Below are 19,298 nucleotides of genomic sequence, written 5' to 3' on the forward strand. Positions count from 1 at the left end.
CAAAATCAGTTCATACTTGAGTCTGTACCTAAAAATGCCCAGGAATCCCAGGTCATTCACATTTTAATATTTTTCAAATATTACCTTTGGTAGATGTGATTCAAAAGAGGTGCTTGGACTTGAACTTAGGCTACCAGTATCAGTCAGATCCACAAACTGGATTTTTGGGGTTTATTTGTTTTTTAGGATCAAAGCTTGAGCCTGAATATAATGAATTCCCTGTACATCACCACTAGTATCTATAAAACAGCTCCAATGTTTGTTTGTTTTTTGTTACTATTATTGGGGGAGCAGGGGCATTTTGAGTCACCGAACAGCTAGTGTACTTTCACTGAAGTGACTACAGAACATCCAAAATATTGTTGGTAATTATGTGGGAGGACCCAAGCTATAAATAAGATTTTATTTTCGGAGGAGTCATAGAGAAGATGAGGGAAACAGAATAAAGAATGTATCAGTTCAAACAATTAATGCAAAGGCACTCACAATTGCAGCTTCTTACATGTTAGACTCTTCCTGACTACTAATGCAACCAGTACAGTATGCAAGAGACTATGTAAATGCTGTCGCCTGCATAAGCAAACAGCAAATGCTATCTGCCTGAGGTCAGAAACTGTTCATTTCAAGTCTTATTGTTCATCACAAGGCTCTGAAAAAGCTTCAGAGGCACCAAGGCAGGAGCACACAATTATAATAGTCTGTCCTGTAGGTAATGGATTTTCAAAATTGCACTTTGTCACAAAACAGCTGGACAGATGTGAGGGGTGTCTTAACCTCCTCTCATTGTCCTCGGTTAGCTCTGATGCTCAGATCACAGATGGACTGCATGCATGACCTAGGCTTAAGCACTCAAGTAATAAAGGAGACTGGTGATAGAATTTAGTGTCCAAGGTCTGTGAGCAGCATCATAAAAGACCTGGGAATTTTTGAATGACACTTTCTCAGTGCAAATTTGTATCAGGCACTCATCTGTTACCATCTGTACCAAGCATTCATTGGCTGCAGAGCTAAAGGCAACACTTGCATAGAAATAATCACACATAAAATAAGCAATGACATTTTTTATCAATCCGATGGGTTTTTTAGTATCCAAAGTTGCCAATGCCAGCTACAACCAACTTTAAAGTAAATATTTTTGTTACACAAACTATAACCCAGTAATGCTTTGACTTCGCAAATAAAGAGCATCAATGTAAATAGCTAACAAGCCAATCTTGTTTTTGTCAGCTTGACCAGTTCTTAAGGAACTAATCCTACCACATGCCTAATGGGAGAGGTACCTTCTTGTATCCAAAAACATACACTGAATACACTGGAACTTGCTTCAAAACAGGGAGCGCTTCTGGAAGACCAGTTTGCTGCTATGACCAAGGCAAAAGGTGCTTTTGCACAACCTGAGTCTACATCTGTTTCTGGAGAAAACCAATCTTGCCACTGTTACATCTGCCTTGGGGACATCAGTTTTGCCCAGGGCTGCCTTCGATATGTGCCAAAAAAAGTCAGCTGGTACAAAACAGAGCCATACTGCTGACAGGAGCCCACATGTCAGATCACCTAACACTGACATATATTTCAATGGCTCCCAAGCTGTTTCTGGGCCCATTCAAAGTCTTCATGTTTAATTATGTTTAATTAATTAATCATGTTTAATTATGCTTGGGGCCTGAATCTTCTGAAACAGAAGATTCTGATTTTCCCCTATATGAACTTACCCACACATTTTGTTTATCAAGAAAGGTCTTGGTCAAGATCCCTCTGACCAGATTTACTAGCAATGGCAAGCAGGGTGCACAAAATAATCAATCCAAGCATTCATATTTAACTGGGCTGTGGAACATCTTGTACATGTGCTGTAGATTTTCCTTCGATTGATTAGGACCTCTCTCTCTCTCTCTCTCTCTCTCTCTCTCTTTTTCACAGCACAGAAATAGTTTCTTTTTTTCATAGTTGGACTAAAACTTATGAAAAAGCCAGATTAATACAGTGGTACCTCGGGTTAAGTACTTAATTTGTTCCGGAGGTCCGTTCTTAACCTGAAACTGTTCTTAACCTGAAGCACCACTTTAGCTAATGGGGCCTCCTGCTGCCGCCGAAGCCCGATTTTTGTTCTTATCCAGAAGCAAAGTTCTTAACCTATTTCTGGGTTAGTGGAGTGTGTAACCTGAAGTGTATGTAACCCAAGGTACCACTGTACTGCTTTCTAAGAACCTGTCCAATGCCACTAAGAACCTGTCCAAATTAAGAGTTTCCAGAAAAGATGCTACCAGTGTCTTACTTGTCTAGGATCATATGCTGTAGTTCAGTTTGCTTCACTTCCATCAACTATATTTGCCATGCTATGTTCTATGACAATGGTGAATGGAACCAGGAACTCCAGAGCAAATGCATCCTGTTGAACAATGCAAGTTTGCAGACAAAAGTCATTATATGCACACCTGAACCAATATAAATTCACCCAGGCAGGGGAAAGATCACACAAATAAAACCTCTAATAGCTGTGCAATACTCTTTTGTCCACTGCCAAGAGCTCACTCACTACCAAAAGATTTTTTTAGAAGTCACATTTAATGGCTTTAAAGCAATATACTTTATCACACCTCTAGCTGAAGTTACTGCTGTTGCTAAACATTAATTTAGCACCAGTGCAGTTGAGAGCAGAGAAATGAGACTGTTCCTTCCCAGAGGGCAACCTTGACCTTCTAAGGATTGCTTTGAAAAATAAGCTACATCTTTCATGCAGTCCATGATTCTATACTTTGCTCTGAATGAGACAAGCTTTGAGAAAGGTGCAGTTGGATTATTATAAAGGAATTCATGGAAGTTTAATCAGAGCATGAATTTTAAATTTTACAAATTGCAAAAGCTGAAAACAGCAGCCCACCCAAGCAACCTCTCTCTCTGTCTCTATAATAGAGAAGTAGTTCTTCCATTTCCCACTCTCATAACACACATGTTTAGCAGGTAGTTTGTGTTGTATAAGGCAGGGGTAGCCAACATGGTGCCATCCAGACATTGCAGACTACAACTCCCATCATCTCCAACCATTCATGCTGCAAGCTAGGGCTGATGTAAATTGTAGTCCACAACATCTGAAGGTACTGTCTACCTTGATTTCAGATGAAAAAAACAATAGAAATCTCATTGAAATATTAAGAACAGTCACATACCCAAGGAAATATAAGTCCATTGCTCCAGTAGTAATGATTCCCTCTTTTTTGAGGTACTGGCCTAATATATGGAAAGCAGGTAGTACAGGAACCATTCAACCAGTTTCTTCAGACCTGCTTCCATTACTACAGGGATATGCACAGACTCAACCAACACAGAAGACAGGGTTAACCAACACCCCAAATTTAAATGACATCAGGAACATAGGAAGCTGCCTTATACCAAATCAGAACACTGGTCCATTAAGCTCAGCATCATCCACGCAGAATGGCAGTGGCTTTCCAGGGCTTCGGGCAGGAGTATCTCTCCTAGGCCTACCTGAAGAATTGTCTCTTCAAGAACAAAGTCTTTCCCAACCCGCCCTGGAGATGCTAGGAACTAAACTTAGGAAACGTAGGGACCATCTATACCAGCTCTGGAATGTGGAAGGGTCCATTTGTGAACGGGGCTCTTCTATAGCTATCCGAGATGGAGTAATAATAAATGAAAAAGGGTGGAAATTATGATGAGGCATGGCATTTTAAAACACTAGTAAAATTTAGGCATTAACAAATGCATTGTAGTTTGCTCGGAACCTCTGGATATAGATCGATCCAAATAAAACACAAAGTTTATTCAAGTGTTAGTCCAACTCATTTCAACAGAATTGCCTTCCATTAACATCTTAAGATAGTTTAAGCCCTGAAAAGGGAACAGGGGGTTGTAACAGAAAGGAAGGAGACTTAGGCTGGATCCTAAACCCATTCAGCATGCTCATGTGACCTTGTAACCCGGCATAAATTAAGCTGGCAAAATGGGTGGTGTAATTCAAACTCTGTTTTAAAAAGGTTTGTTTTCCCTATTCCAGCCTTACGCTGGCTCTGTCGGCATTAGCCCTGCTCCTGAACCGAGTCTGAATTTGGCATGATTTATTATGACTTCTCATACTTAGTACTGCTCCCTTAGGATCATTTCAATCGTCCATATTGGATTTCTGGATCATTACATTGTTTTACCTTGCTAGAGATCAATGCACTTGCATTTCAATTTTGAGAGCAGGTTATCAGGTTGCTATCTAATATATTGTTATGGGACTCCACACTTCTCCAGGAGCTGAGAAATTCTAGAGGCAGTGCTACCAAGGCTTGCTTTTCTTTGGAAACTGGAGACTTAAACCAAGTGCTGCAAAGTTGGTGTATTTACAAATATACAACAGAACATAAGCAGAAACACATGGCACACAAACAAGGCGTCAGATCTCCTACCTCACAATGGCTCTCTCAGGAGGCACGTGCATTTCAAGGTGTTTCTAAGCACCAGCTAACTTTCAAGCTCTCTACTTTGGTTTTCCCCTGTCATACCAAAACTTTTTCGTTTCATTACATGCATCCCTTTTCTAAACTCTGATTATTTTCTCATTCCACATCAATCTCAGAAGATTAGCACACAAAAAGTGGGAACCTACCAGTCATCCTGGGCCATCATGAAATACGGTCTTAACGGCATGGAACCCTGAAGGGGTCAATCCTCAGACATCTCAGGCTGATATGTTGTGAGCCCCTTTGGGCACAATTTTGTAGGAAAGTAGCATACAAACAAACAGATGACAATGATGATGGAGCTATCACGGGGGGGGGGGCATGTCACAAAACCTCCCCACCCCATCAGGTTTTCAGTGGGAGTTAAGATTGCTCTGTAAATAAATATATCTATGGAGGGTTTTTGTTCTTCCTTTCCTTGATTTGTGAGCCACGTTTGAGACCTTTTTGGCTGAAGAGTGTGATAAAAACGCTTTAAACAAGTCAGATCCCAGACTGTGAAGCAAAACCTGACCACAGTATGGGATCTGATGAAAGATGCTTAAGTGATGGTCCACCTACAATAATCAGGCAGCAATCTTATAATGTTTTGGTAATATGGTAATAAAACAGAGGACATGGTTAACTGGGTGATGTCCCTCCCCCCGCCAGTAACCAATTCAAACTCCATTTCATTTTGTTCATGTAATTCTTCAAAATATGAGGCATCAGAAGATTTTCAAAAGCTTCTACACGTTGTTGTCAGGTCAGTGCCACAGATTAAAGTCAGGTTTTAAAGTATGAGTTCCAAATCAATATCTCTAGCCTTCCCCCATTAAAGAAACAGGATAAAGAAATGGTGATAATTAATGCTTAGCTGTAATTCTTAAAGCCAACTTTTATCTGATCTTATGTTGTAACCGCCCTGAGACCTATGGGTATAGGGTGGCATACAAATTTAATAAATAGTAATAATAATAATCTGTTCCTATGAGGTGTTTCATATTCAACTGCTTCTGCATAGTAATAGGACACACCTCCCTCTTGCATTAATGGGCCAATCACTTCTTAATAACAGCTGCCTTCTTCGGTCTGTGCTTATCAGATTTCCAGAGAGACACCTTGCACCTGAAGTTGCTTCCAGCTTTCAGCTCCATGTTTCCGTCCCACACCAAAACTGCTTCTTTTATTATTGCTGACACTCATAAAAACAGAGTATCTGTCTCAACCAATCTATGCTTCATGCATCTTAGAAAATGAGTTCTGGCCCAGGGAAGCCCATTTGTAAGTCATTTCAAAATCTCTCTGTTGGTTTTTCTGCAGCAACCTAACTTAACCCTGTGGAATCTTCAAATGGGATGTTTCCTACAGCTTACAAGTGTCCTGATGTTTCCAAGCCATGAAATTTCCCAGCTACCAGACTTCATCCTACAAAGATCTGGCTCCTGTGAGAGATGGGATTCCCAAGCAACTGTGTGGCTGTGTTCAGACGCAGCATTAAACCATGGCTTAGTGCAGAGGTTGAGAACCTCAGGCCATACTTGGCCGGCCAGGTCATTTTGGCCAAGCCACACCCACCTGCCCTACACCAGCCATCATATATGATGCTGGATGTGGGGAAGGTAAAGATGGGGCTTGGTCGAAAGGGACAATGCCTGCAAAGTCCCTTTCATATCGCTTCCCAAGCATCCAATGAGCAGCTGACTGACAGGCATCTGGGAAGTACTGTGCACTTTGTAATTCCTGTGCTCAGCACTTTCCAAGCTCCACACATAGTGCTTGAAGAGCCCCTTACACAGCTGGATGTCGGGCGTTTAGGAAGCGCTGTGCTTTGAGAGGCATCACTTTTAGAGGTATGATGTCAGATGATTGATTGGTGGGTGGTCACACCTACCTGTCAAACTTGGCTTGTGAGGGCAGGAGAGATATATATCTGGCCAGCTGGGTGAAAACATTTCCTCACCCCTGACTTAATGCTACATGAATGAGCTGCACCAAGCCTTTGGCCTTACATGCTCCATGTTTCCCTTCCCATGCATCAAGGAGCACTTCCACATTTAATTTCAGTTTCCTTTAAAATCAGCTTGTTGTTTCATTCAAACCGTTGATCATTGTTCACATTTGCATTCAAACCACCATGCATGTGCTTCGCTCACCTACATACAGCCTTTTTGTTCCTGCTTTTTCACCACACATACGTCCCAAAAGATTTCCAAAACCCACAAGTAGCCATTGCTTCCTATTTTTTCTGAGCTGCCAGAATATAATGAATGCCAAGGTTTAAAGTTGGCTTCCAGATCCTGACTCATCTGAAAGTCATTAACCATGGTTTCACCAATCAGACAATACATGAAGCCATGCACAGATACACACTCATCTGGACCTCAGCTTATTAAGCCTCAATTTGATTGTGCGAACATGGCCACTAACTACAGCTGGTTTAAACAAGCCAGCATCAGAAATAATGGTTTGAAGCTGATTTGTTTTGAAAGTGACAATAGATCGTGATATTCCATGATCAGGTTTAGCTGACTGAAGAACATGTCAAGTTTAATAGAAATCGGAAGTAATAGCTGTCAAATGCTGCCACATGAGCAGAGAGAGACTGTGCAGGTCTAAAGCTCGATGGGACTGTGATTATTCTTTATGATTTATCTATGTATTTATTAAATTTGTAGCTTGACCTTCCTCCCAAAGCAGTCCAAGATCAGTTTATGCAATCAGGTAACTGACCTTCCAAACCACAAGTCTGAAGCCCTCCACTACAGTTGGCATTTGCTGCTACAATTTATACCAGTTAGTCTCCATTAACCCCTGAAATGAAAACTCTTTTCTCCTAATCAGTTCATAGGAAGTGTTTCTTCATCAACTGAAACATGAGCAGTACCCCCCCCCCCAAAAAAAAACAACCTATTACTTCCAGCAGTTGCCCTGGAAAATTAGTATTCCTTACTGGATTACAGGCAGTGAGCTACAATGTGTACATTCAACCACACATCACACAGAAGTATATTATAAAAAGAAAACAAAGTTGGCAACCTCATGCTTAAACTACAGAAAGTGCTCTACACAGGCTTCCCATCAGACTGGTTTTGAGTGGTGGACATGCAAGTATTATGCTACACTGAGGAAACACACTGACTGTAGATTAGTTAACAGGCCATGTTCAAAGTAGCAGATTATTAACATATAAAAAACTCTGAATAGCTCAGAAGCAAGTTCTCTGTCCCTGTAAGACTAGCAGATGATACAATTTCTTGTGGCATCACATGCTACAGAATATGACCAGGAAACCAGCATTTTCTGCTATTGACTCTAACTTTGAAATGCCCTCCCCCTCTGTTAAAAATGAAGCATCACATGCACTATTTGTTTCAGATGTATTGCAGATATCTTTTTCTGCAGGCTTCCCCAAATCATTGGATTTCCCACCACCACCACTGCATTTCTGTGTGGTATTTTAACCTCAGCTTTTACTGTAATGATTTGTGCAACACTTAGATATTTCAAAAACTAAATGGTTTAGAAATAAGTTATTATGATTATTTATTTATCTTGGTTAATGTTTCGTCTTTCAGGCCAACATTTTAGAATACAGTAGTACCTTGGTTCTCAAATGCCTTGGTACTCAAACAACTTGGAACCCAAATACTGCAAACCCAGAAGTAAGTGTTCCGTTTTGAGTGTTATGCTTCCGTTTTGAGTGCCACATTTCTGTTTTGAGTGTTACACTGAGGTCTGTCTGTTTTTGCTATTTATTTTACATTTTAGTGGCTCTTTTTGTTTTGTTTTTGTGAGTGTGTGGAACACAGTTCAGCTACTGATTGATTGTGTGACTGCAGTACATTGTTTATTGCTTTCATTTTATGGATTAATGGCCTTGTTAGACAGGAAAATTCACGTTAAATGGCTGTTTTAGGGGTTGTTTTTAAAAGTCTGGGATGGATTAATCCGTTTTGTATTACTTTCTATGGGAAAGTGCACCTTGGTTTTGGAACGCTTTGGTTTTGGAACAGACTTCCGGAACGGATTAAGTTTGAGAACCAAGGTACCACTGTACTGACACACCCCTTCTTGACTGCAAGCAGAAATCTCTCTCCCCCTGGCTCAGCCAGTCTCCCAACAGAGTGACACAAACGTCACTTTGTCAGCACCAACCTCCCCTTTATGCCCACCGAAAATGCAGAAGGCACAATGGTCAGTTCCCCACCAGCAGAAAACCTCAACATAGAGTGTTCAAGGAGAGGGGAGGCCCAAGCCAGTCTGTGCTGGATCCCAAGCTGATCTCACAGTCATCATGCAACAACACTGGCTACAAATCAGGCCCAATTATTCTGCCATCACACCAGTGGCAGAGCTTCATGCTCCGGCACTGGGGGCGGAGAGCAGGTGGGAGGGGGCTGGCGTGCATCCTGGGGGCGGGGTGCACTGCCTGCAGGGGCAGGGTGCCCAGCGTGGGCGGGACAGCCGCTATGGCACCCTGGGGATCGCATTGCCGGGGGCAGTGTGCTCCCCCACGCACTCCTCTTCCTCCGCCAGTGTATCCCACACCTCCTGCTGGCACCACCACGAGCATCGGGGCTGTGGCTCTGCCTCTCCATGTAGCCCCTCCTGCAAGGGGTGTGAGTTAGGATTGCACTCTTAAGCAGCTATGTGCGCCTACAAGCAGTAACAAAAGACAATACTAATCTTAACACAGCATGCATTACAGGCACTCAGGTGAGCTCCAGCCCTATATGATACCAAAGTCAGTGACTGTGCATTAAAGCTGTCAGAAATGAAGTTGTGATCTTGTTAAGAGAAGTCTCATAATGAGCTCTTAGGAGGATTTGGAAACAGAAAACACAACTGACCCAAGCAACTTCCCCTTCCTCATTTAAGTGCTTGAAACAGATCAACTTTGCTTAGAAATACGGATCCAATGTGAAGAAAGATCTCTAGTGTCAGTCAACAAGAGAGTCCAGGAGTTACGTACCGTATTTTTCGCTCTATAACACGCACCAGACCATAACACGCACGTCGTTTTTAGAGGAGGAAAACAAGAAAAAAAATATTCTAAACGAAATAGTGGATATATGATTTTTGTGGTTCATGCTGTGGCTACAGACATGTGATCTGACAGTGAGTTTGGAGTAGCCCAATGCAAAAATCCTGAGGATCCATGTGGATCCATGCTTTGTAACCATGGAGGAGGGAAGGAAGGGGAACCATGGATCCTCTGCTCACGACTGCAGCAGATCCCCCCCCCCGCCACCCACAGGCATTCGGTCCATAACACGCACAGACATTTCCCCTTACTTTCTAGGTGGAAAAAAGTGAGTGTTATGGTGCAAAAAATACGGTATGTTGTACAGTTCAGCAAAGCAATGCTCCCAGAAAGTGTTAAATCTTTAACAGTGGAACACTAGGAATGCCCATTTAACTCCATTCTCAAGACTAGTGAGGCTCTGGAAATTCTTATGCAACATTTGAACATGTTTTAAAACAACAGCAAGTTGCTGCTGAATGAGAGAGAAAGAAATAGAAAAAAGAACTTGAAACGGGGCTGGAGGGAAATAGCTTTTTGCCAGAGCAATCGAAGACACTCTAGAAGTTTATACACAACAAAACAAAAGCTGTATTTAAATGCAAGAACCCCAAATGTAAAACAGAAACTTGTTTTCAAAAATCAATTCTTACTCTCAGTCGCTAAGCTGGAAAATGGGAGGAGCTGTGCTTCGCAGTATGAAGTCAAGCAAGATTAGCCTTGCATGCAGAAAAGGAGAGATACAAGTGAGGGATAACATCTTAAGTTTAAACATTCACAGCTCGAGCGCTTATCGTTCCCTTTCGGAGGCGTCCCCAGCCCCTCTGTCTGAAGCCTTCACTCATCCCGGCCGATAAAAAGAGCGAGAAGTGACTAAATTTCACATGACCGCTAAAAGGAAGGCAGAAGCAGACGGCGGACTCCGCTGCCTGTTGAGCAAGTCGGTGTTGCAACCGAAAGGGAAGAAAACGAAGAGAAATACCTTTGCCGCCTTTACTACGATGAAACACCAACAGGAACAACAACAACAGCAGCAACACACAGCCATGTCCCACACCAGAGTGAGCTGTTCCCGGAGGGAAAGGGGCGGGGGGCGGGTAAGAGAGAAGAAAGCAGGTCTCGGTTGGGGACAACGGCCCCAGAATCCATGTCAGGCTACAATCCCGGATCGGCAGAGTCACGAAGGAGGAAGAAGCCCCCCACAGAAGCCGGCGGGACTTGACTGCTAAATAAACACGCCCGGGTCGTAAAAGTCCGCGCCGGGAAGGATTCGACCGGAGCTGGGCACGCGCTCGCGCGCAGGCGCCGCCGCAATCAGGGGCTGCTTCAAACAGCCGATTTCCAGCGGCTTCCGCGCCACATTCCCCACCAAGAGCTCCCACAGCCCGGCGGCTCGCTGCGTCAGCAGACACGGCGATTCAGGGCACCCACCCACCCCTTCTCACATCCCCTCGCGCTCGGGTGGCGGGGCAGGGACGCCCGGCAGCCCGCAAGTTCCCCTCAGACCCTTCCTCTCTCTCTCTCCTTACCTCACCAGCCCAGGTAACGCCAGTGGTTTCCCCTCTCAGAAGCCAAGCGCAACCCGCGTTTCACACACTCACCTGGACGAGCAAGGGCGGCGGCGGCGGCGGCGGCAGCCACAGCAGCTCCTGCTTTCCCTCAGCCGCCACAGGCTCTTTCTTCCTCCTCTGGCCGCTGTTCTTCGCAGCCAACGCGGCGGCGGCGGCGGCGGCGGCTTTCCCTGGCCTGTCCCTGACACCGGCAACTCCTGCTCGTACGGTACCTTCCGGGGCCCAGGTCGCTCCGGCGCCAGCCCCCTTGCGGCGAGTGTGCCGGTCTGGCGAAAGGCGGCCGGGCGCGCGCACTCTCCCTCCCCGGCGCGCGGGAAGGGGGAGGGCGAGCGCATCACCTAGGCAACAGCTTCCCTCCCTCTTCTCCTCCTGCTCCTCCGCCCTCCCAATTCGTTCCGCCAATCTCCTGGGAGCTCGTGGCAGAAGGGCCAATTAAAAAACGCCCAGGGCCCCGCAGGAGTGCTTTCGCTTTCCTCCTCCGGCTTTGGCCAAAGGGAGGTGGCTGGAATCTCCCTTCGGTTGGTACGAGCCGCCGCAAACAGACGTGCCTCCCTGGCAATGCGGAGTCGGTTGCGCGCGGCGCAGGTTAGCCCGGGAGACGACTCCGGAGACCCTTTGCCGGGGGTGGACGCGTCCTGGACAGGAGGGATCGCTTAGCTTTCGGGTTGTTCCATGGAGGGGAGAGAGGGTGGAGAAGGGAAGAGGTTCGTGTGCGGTGGGCAAGATCAGAAGAGCCTGCTGGATCAGCCCGGTGGCCCATCTAGTCTAGCATAGTGTCCTCAGAGTGCTCGATCAGATGCCGGCGGAAGCCCGAGAGCAAGAGCACCCAATTGTGTTGGGGAGGCAACTCCGGTCTTGGTTAAATTAACGCCCGCGCAGTCGGATTCCCCGCATTTCTGCTCGGAGTACGGGTCCCGCCTGTGGTCACTGGGTCTTGTGACTAAGGACGTTTGCACTGGACTGCAGTCTTCAACCACGATGCCGCACTCAAACTCAGCGGCAAAATTTCCAATCCGGTGGCTGTCATTGCTTGCAGGGTATTCTTGGTTACTGCTTGCTGGGCAACCTTGAGATTCTACCCTCTTTTGGAATCTCCAAGGGATGGGGGTAGGCCAAGGTTTTGAAAACGGTATAGGTGCAATATATTCTCAACAAAAGGCCAAATTAATTGTAAATAATGTGGTAACAGAAGAAATACCTATAGAAAAAGGTACACGACAGGGTTGCCCAATATCCCCTTTGCTTTTTATATCAGTCCTGGAGGTTTTGTTAAACATGATTAGAAAGGACCAGTTGGTTAAAGGAGTTCAGGTCGGAGTTAGACATTACAAATTAAGAGCATTTGCAGACGATCTGGTATTGACCTTGCAACAGCCAGACACTAGTACTAAAAGAGTATTAGAACTAATTGAAATATTTGGTCGAGTAGCAGGTTTTAAATTGAATAGACAAAAAACGAAAGTGTTGGAAAAAAATTTAACAATGGAAGAAAGAGAGAGTTTTCAGAATGAAACAGGCTTGGAAATAACAAAAAGGGTAAAATACCTGGGGGTAAACTTAACATCCAAGAATGTGAACTTATTTAAGGATAATTATGAAAAATGTTGGTCAGAAGTTAAAAAGGATCTGGAAATATGGTCAAGGTTGAAACTCTCCTTGTTAGGCCGAATCGCTACTATTAAGATGAATGTATTGCCTAGAATGTTGTTCTTATTCCAGACGTTGCAGATTGTGGACAAGATGGACTGTTTCAAGAAGTGGCAGAAAGACATATCAAAATTTGTCTGGCAGGGCAAAAAGCCCAGAATTAAATTTAAGATTTTAACTGACGCAAAGGATAGAGGGGGGTTTGCCCTGCCGGACTTAAGACTTTATTATGAATCAGCAGCTTTCTGCTGGTTGAAACACTGGCTACTTCTTGAGAACGCTGACATTTTGGATCTGGAAGGGTATGACAATAGTTTTGGCTGGCATGCATACTTATGGTACGACAAGGTAAAGGTGTATAAAAGTTTTAAAAACCATATTGTAAGGAAAGCATTGTATAACGTTTGGATTAGATATAAAGATTTGTTGGAAAGTAAAACCCCTAGGTGGGTGTCACCAATGGAAGCTAGGGAAGTAAAAAAGCTTAATATGGACTCTAAATGGCCAAAATATCATGAGATTTTAGAATATGATGGCGAAAGGGTGAAACTTCAGAGTTATGAGAAACTAAAGCCTATGGTTCGAGATTGGTTGCACTACCATCAGATAAATGAGACGTTCAAACAGGACAGGAAAATAGGATTTCAGAAAGAGAAGTCAAAATTAGAAACAGAATTGCTGGAACCCAATACTAAGAACTTATCAAAAATGTATAACTTGCTGTTAAAATGGAATACACAGGATGAAATGGTGAAATCAGCTATGATTAAATGGGCACAAGATATCGGTCATGATATCATGTTTGCTGACTGGGAACAGTTATGGACCACCGGTATTAAATTTACTGCATGTAATGCCTTAAAGGAAAATATTATGAAAATGATTTACCGGTGGTACATGACCCCAGTCAAGCTTGCAAAAATATATCATTTGCCTAGTAATAAGTGTTGGAAATGTAATGAGACTGAAGGCACTTTTTACCACCTCTGGTGGACCTGCCCAAAGGTTAAAGCTTTCTGGGAAATGATCTATAATGAAATTAAGAAGGTCCTTAAGTGGACTTTTCCTAAGAAACCAGAGGCTTTCCTCTTGGGCATGGTGGGCCAAGTGGTGTCAAGGAAGGATAGGATTTTCTTTATGTATGCCACTACAGCAGCAAGAATTCTACTGGCAAAGTATTGGAAGATGCAAGAATTACCTACTCTGGAAGAATGGCAAACAAAGGTGATTGACTTTATGGGACTGGCCGAGATGACGGGCAGAATCCGGGACCAAGGGAAAGAGACAGTGGAAGAGGACTGGAAGAAATTCAAAATATATCTTAAAAATAATTGCAAAATTGAGGAATGTTAAGATGTCAGGGGGTAAGAAGTAAAGAATTGCAGCAGTAAATAAAAAACTTAAGAAACTTTTGATGAAAGGGAATTAAGACAATGGACCTAAGGGTTGCTAAAGAATTATTAAATAAGGATGCAGGGATGGGGAGGTATGGGGAAGTCAAAGAAAAAAGGGTATGAACCGATGAACTTGAAGTTATACTGTTTTATATTGTTCTTTATTATTTGTGTGGAAAATTAATAAAAATTATTATAAAAAAAAAAAGAGAGAGATTCTACCCTCTTTTGAACGGGTGGCCCATCTGTACGTTTCTGAAGATGTACTTCATTGGATAGATCTATTTATTTAAAAAACTGTAGCGTTATTGGCTGCTGCTTTACTCCTGCTCATGGTTTTTTTTAAAATAATACTGTACTGTCTTTTAGTATGTTCTCCATTTGATGGTTTTATTGCTGTATTAGATCACAAAGTGTTTTACATGCTGTTCTCCCCCATGAGAACTTTGAGTTAAAATGTGGGTTACACGGTTTCTAAATAAAGAGTGAATTCCACCCCTACCACTCCCACCCCCACAGTTTTAATGCATGTTTAATCAGGAACTGATAAGCCTCAAGCTGTGGGAACAGAGCTAAGAGGTGGTGGTTAATCTCAACTGAAGCAGAGGCAGATATCAGCACAGCTATCAAAACAGTACATACAGCACAATCATATACATGTTTTACTCAAAAGTAAATGTTCATTTAAAAGTAAATGTTCATAGGGACGCAGGTGGCGCTGTGGGTTAAAGCCTCAGCGCCTAGGGCTTGCCGATCGAAAGGTCGGCGGTTCGAATCCCTGCGGCGGGGTGCGCTCCCGCTGCTCGGTCCCAGCGCCTGCCAACCTAGCAGTTCGAAAGCACCTCCGGGTGCAAGTAGATAAATAGGGACCGCTTACCAGCGGGAAGGTAAACGGCGTTTCCGTGTGCGGCTCTGGCTCTGGCCAGAGCAGCGATGTCACGCTGGCCACGTGACCCGGAAGTGTCTCCGGACAGCGCTGGCCCCTGGCCTCTTAAGTGAGATGGGCGCACAACCCCAGAGTCTGTCAAGACTGGCCCGTACGGGCAGGGGTACCTTTACCTTTACCTTTAAATGTTCATTGGGGGCTTGCTCTCTACTACATGTACTTAAGATTGGATCAGTAACTTTTAACAAAGATTCTTGTGCCTTCTTCCAAATTCCAGGATTTTGTAGGATAACCAACCTCATATAGTCAATATGCTTAAGTCTAATCAATGCATGAAACCATTAAGACCACAGAGTAAACTGTCCTGCCAGGCCTATCTCACTTTCTGAGGGACTGGGTAATCAAGCCTGTGTTTCCCCACCGCTCCACCTGAGGAGCTCAGTGTGAAACCTCTTCCTACTCCAATAAGTTAGAAACTCTCACCACTTTACAGCTGTGCAACTTTGTTTTAATGCTGTATGAAAAAGCACATGACTCTGACCTTTTGAGAATTTGTAAGTAAACCATTTTCAATTTGTCAAATGTGTGGCCCTTTTCTATGCTTTTTCTCATGAACCTTCAGAGTCTTTCCCAGAGCACAGATTCAGGCCATCTGGATTGCCCAAGGAGTTTGGGCTGCTTATGAGAAATAGATTCATACAGAGTAGCCCCTTCCTTCCAAGGAGCTTTGTTCTTCAGGCAGGCACTTTGGACTTCTGACAGCTGACTGGAACTGCACCTTTAGAAGCCAGTGCTTCCATAGACTCAATGGCAGCTCACCCTCTGCCTCCAATCCTGTGACTCGTGAAGACCTGGGATATCCTATATATTGTATTTCTCTTTGGTCACTGACATAGCCTTCTTCTCTGTAACATTTGCTTTGGGGTTTGTACCATGTCCTTCCCTGAGCAGGATTCATCCAGCAGAGGTATGGCAGTTGAGATATCTTAAGTGATGTCAAAATCAGTGTGATTTTGAAAGATTCAATCCACCATCTGGATTCAAAGTGGTGTCTGAAAATCAAAGACCTGGTCCTCAATCTCAGGAACCACCATGCCAAATTTGGTGCTATCTCAAGAAGGGTCCAACTGCATAGAGAACAGATGGACAACTTTTCAAAATATATAGTAAAAGTAGATATAGTGATGATCTAATAGACTAAGTGATTGCTGTAGTTACCCAGTTCTGAAGGAGAGAAAAACACTCTTCATATGATTCAAATAACTACCTATGGAGGAATCCCAAGTGGGGGACAAGGAGGAATAGGGCAGGAGATGCACCACCACATCCCAGCCCCAAGTAGAGGAAGTGGGTGGATAGTGGCAGTGATGCAGTTCTTTCTTCTCTGACATTACTCTTACAACTGGCTAGTGTTTTCTGTTTGCTACTGCATGGTTGCTTTCTCACCACCTGCGGCAGGTGGGGCCTCCATCACTGCGCTGGTTGAGGCCCATGAAGAGGCATCTTTGCATCATTCTAACCCCTCCAACATCAATTGGCAAAGATAGGACTGTGAACTACCCTGAGACCCCCAGGTATAGGGCTGTATATAAATTCAATTATTATTATTATTATTATTATTATTATTATTATTATTATTATTATTATTAATAAATAATAATAATAATAATAATAATAATAATAATAATAGGACTACCGTACACTCTTAATTAAGGCAAACAAAGCAATCTTTCAGTTTTAATTTAGGGCTGTCCCAGTTAAGGAATTCTTAGTGAATCATCTGTTTTAACAATTTATTAAATTTACATACAGTACAAGTAAAAACAAGTTTTGAGATGATGCCAATTAAGTGGTCAACTACTATACGTACATAAGTTTTGTTTGTAAGACTTTTTCAAAGCCTGATACATTTTCTTGTTGGTTCTGCCTCTCTGTGTTTCTCTCCTTTCCCGTTACTACATAATGGAAAATGTGAAGCATGTTGGTGTACCCCTCTCAGACTTTCCTGGAAAGGCTGGGCCCAGAGCCACGCTGAACTTTGAGAAAGAGATTTAATGCCATTTTCAAGCAGCGACCTAACGGGAACTTTGCATTGTGTTTTAAGAGAATGTACACTGCCTCAAAAGGAGAAATACTGCAGACTGAGGATGAATGTTAAGAGTTGTCCTACACAGAATGTTTTTACTAGATCAGGGATGTCCAACCAGTAGATCGCAATTTACCCGTAGATCCTCCTCCCTCCAATGACAATGGGTAGATCAATGCCAGGTTTTTTTTATACTGGGAGTAGATCACAGTCTCTTGGGAGTTGGGCATGCTTGTACTAGATAATACAGGCAAGTCTGTATAAATGGGCACAAACCTAGCTTCAGAAAAAACAATATTCAGGAACTAGTAGGAGGACATTTCCACTCCCAGAAAACTTGGTTGTGCAACTGATCTTGGGACTCATCTGCACCAAATGGACACTCCAGTTGGACTATCCCTTTCCTCTCTACAGGATCATCTTAACACCAACTACCCCTGGGAAGGGAAGCCTACGAACATGACATCAAGTTCCTTCTGTCCCAGCCCCCTTCCATACTACAGCAGTGGCAGCTTCTACCAATTGCTCTTTGAGAAAGAGCAGGAGAGCAAGAGAGGCAGACAGAGACAACATCAAACTCCAGCTGGGCTGGGTTTTCTGTCATTTTGAACGTGTCTGTTGTCATCATAAGGAAGTTTGAGGACTTCATTGGAAAGGGGGGTATTAAATAGGGTGCTACATAAATGAGATGGTTTCTATAACCACATATCTGGAACTATAGAATAGGAGGCTCAGTGTGACACAATTTGATTAATTGTTGTTTCTACTATTACATTATTGTTATTTATTTATTAATTTTCTATCCAACCCACCTCCCTCCTTTCCTCCCTCCTTCCTCCCTCTCTAAGCAACCCAGGGTGGCAAACCACAAAGTAGTAAGGAAAGGACAATGCAATGGAAACAAAACTTCAGCCAATCACTTCCTCTTAAGCTTACCTACCTCAATGGATTCTAGTGAGGATAAAAAATGCAGAAGGAGGAAACCTTGTATGCCACTCTGAGCTCCTTGGAGGAAAGTTGGAATAACTATCAAATAATAATAAACATTGTTTTAAAATGATTAAGAACATATAATGTTATTTAGAACAAAGGTTTTGTGGAATATTATAGGGCAGTGCTGTAGGACGAAAACCTTCCTATTATTGGGGTGGGTTTTGCTCCTTTTATGGGATAATATTTTTTTTAATCCAGTGGTTTTGTTTTAATTTACTGTGCTTGAGTCCGTCATTGCTGTACTGTAGCTGATCTGGAATTGTATTGCATTTTTATGGATGGTTTAAAGTGTTGCCAGCCACCATGATGTGCACAAGCACCGAAAGGTCAGGATATAAATTTTAAAAGGAAGCATTGTTTAAATAGCAGCATTGGCGAATTGGCCACTGGCAATCCGAAGGAAGATTTATTGTGAAAACTACTTTTCCTCAGAAAAGCCTATTAGTTCTTCAGTAAATCCTGAACCTTAAATGAATTGGGATTTTTTAAAACAAAAACAATCCTAAGGCAATTGCCAGTTGCAACACAAAACCTTTAACAACAACAATCAATGTCTATTTTTAAATCACCAGCAGCCAAATAAAGGAAGACTGCCAATTTCCTGCTATAGTGAAGTAATTTTTTATTTCTTTATGTGTGTTTTTAAATTGACTTGAGTAGAAACAGATGATTACTTTGTTCCATAAGTGAGCATAGCTTTGTGTTACTATTTATAAATAGTATTTATAAAAATATTATTTATAAATAATAATCCAACTGGAGGCTCCAGCATTAAATTGCTGAATTGCAACGCAACACATCAAGTAGTTTGATACTATTAATCTGAGTCTGAATGAAGACAATGGTTTCCTGTACTAACAGGTGTTAGTACAATTGATTTAGCAAAGTTGATTAAGCCAGCAATCCTACAGCAAGATGAAAGGGATCCATCAGGTCTCCAGCTGAGCTCTACAGTGGCTTAACTGTCTCATGGTTGGCTCAGCCAGAGATATGCCAATGTATCTTCCTGATCCTTGCTGAGACCAATCCTGGTGAATCTTAAACTGGCATAAACTCTGAAAAGGGAGTGCTCTAGGGTGCATTGTGGTGATGGGACCAGAGAGTGGGGGACTTAGGCTGGATTCTAAGCCCATTCATCTTACGTCACATGGTGACCTGACATAAATTAAGCTGGAAAAATGGGTGCTGCAACTCAAACACTATTTTAAAGGCTTGCTTTCCCTCTGCTAAATATAGGCTGATGAATGGAA

General features: G+C 43.0%; 1 protein-coding gene across 6 annotated transcripts in view; it reads right to left on the minus strand.

Annotated features, from left to right (window-relative positions):
* The window catches only part of PIK3CB (phosphatidylinositol-4,5-bisphosphate 3-kinase catalytic subunit beta), a 110,408-nt gene that overhangs the window by 67,315 nt on the left and 23,795 nt on the right, over window positions 1-19,298 (minus strand). For 2 of the 6 annotated variants that reach the window (XM_079975857.1, XM_079975854.1), the window contains exon 1: window positions 11,073-11,324. The exons of 2 other annotated variants lie outside the window; for them this stretch is intronic. The gene's annotated coding sequence lies outside the window, so the exon portion shown is untranslated. Of the gene's footprint in view, window positions 1-10,453; window positions 10,559-11,072; window positions 11,325-19,298 lie in introns of those variants that run through there. 2 more of the 6 variants (XM_079975851.1, XM_079975855.1) reach the window with 2 other exon arrangements.

This window comes from Podarcis cretensis, assembly GCF_951804945.1.
Source record: "Podarcis cretensis genome assembly, chromosome: 5".
Classification (NCBI taxonomy): Eukaryota; Metazoa; Chordata; class Lepidosauria; order Squamata; family Lacertidae; genus Podarcis; species Podarcis cretensis.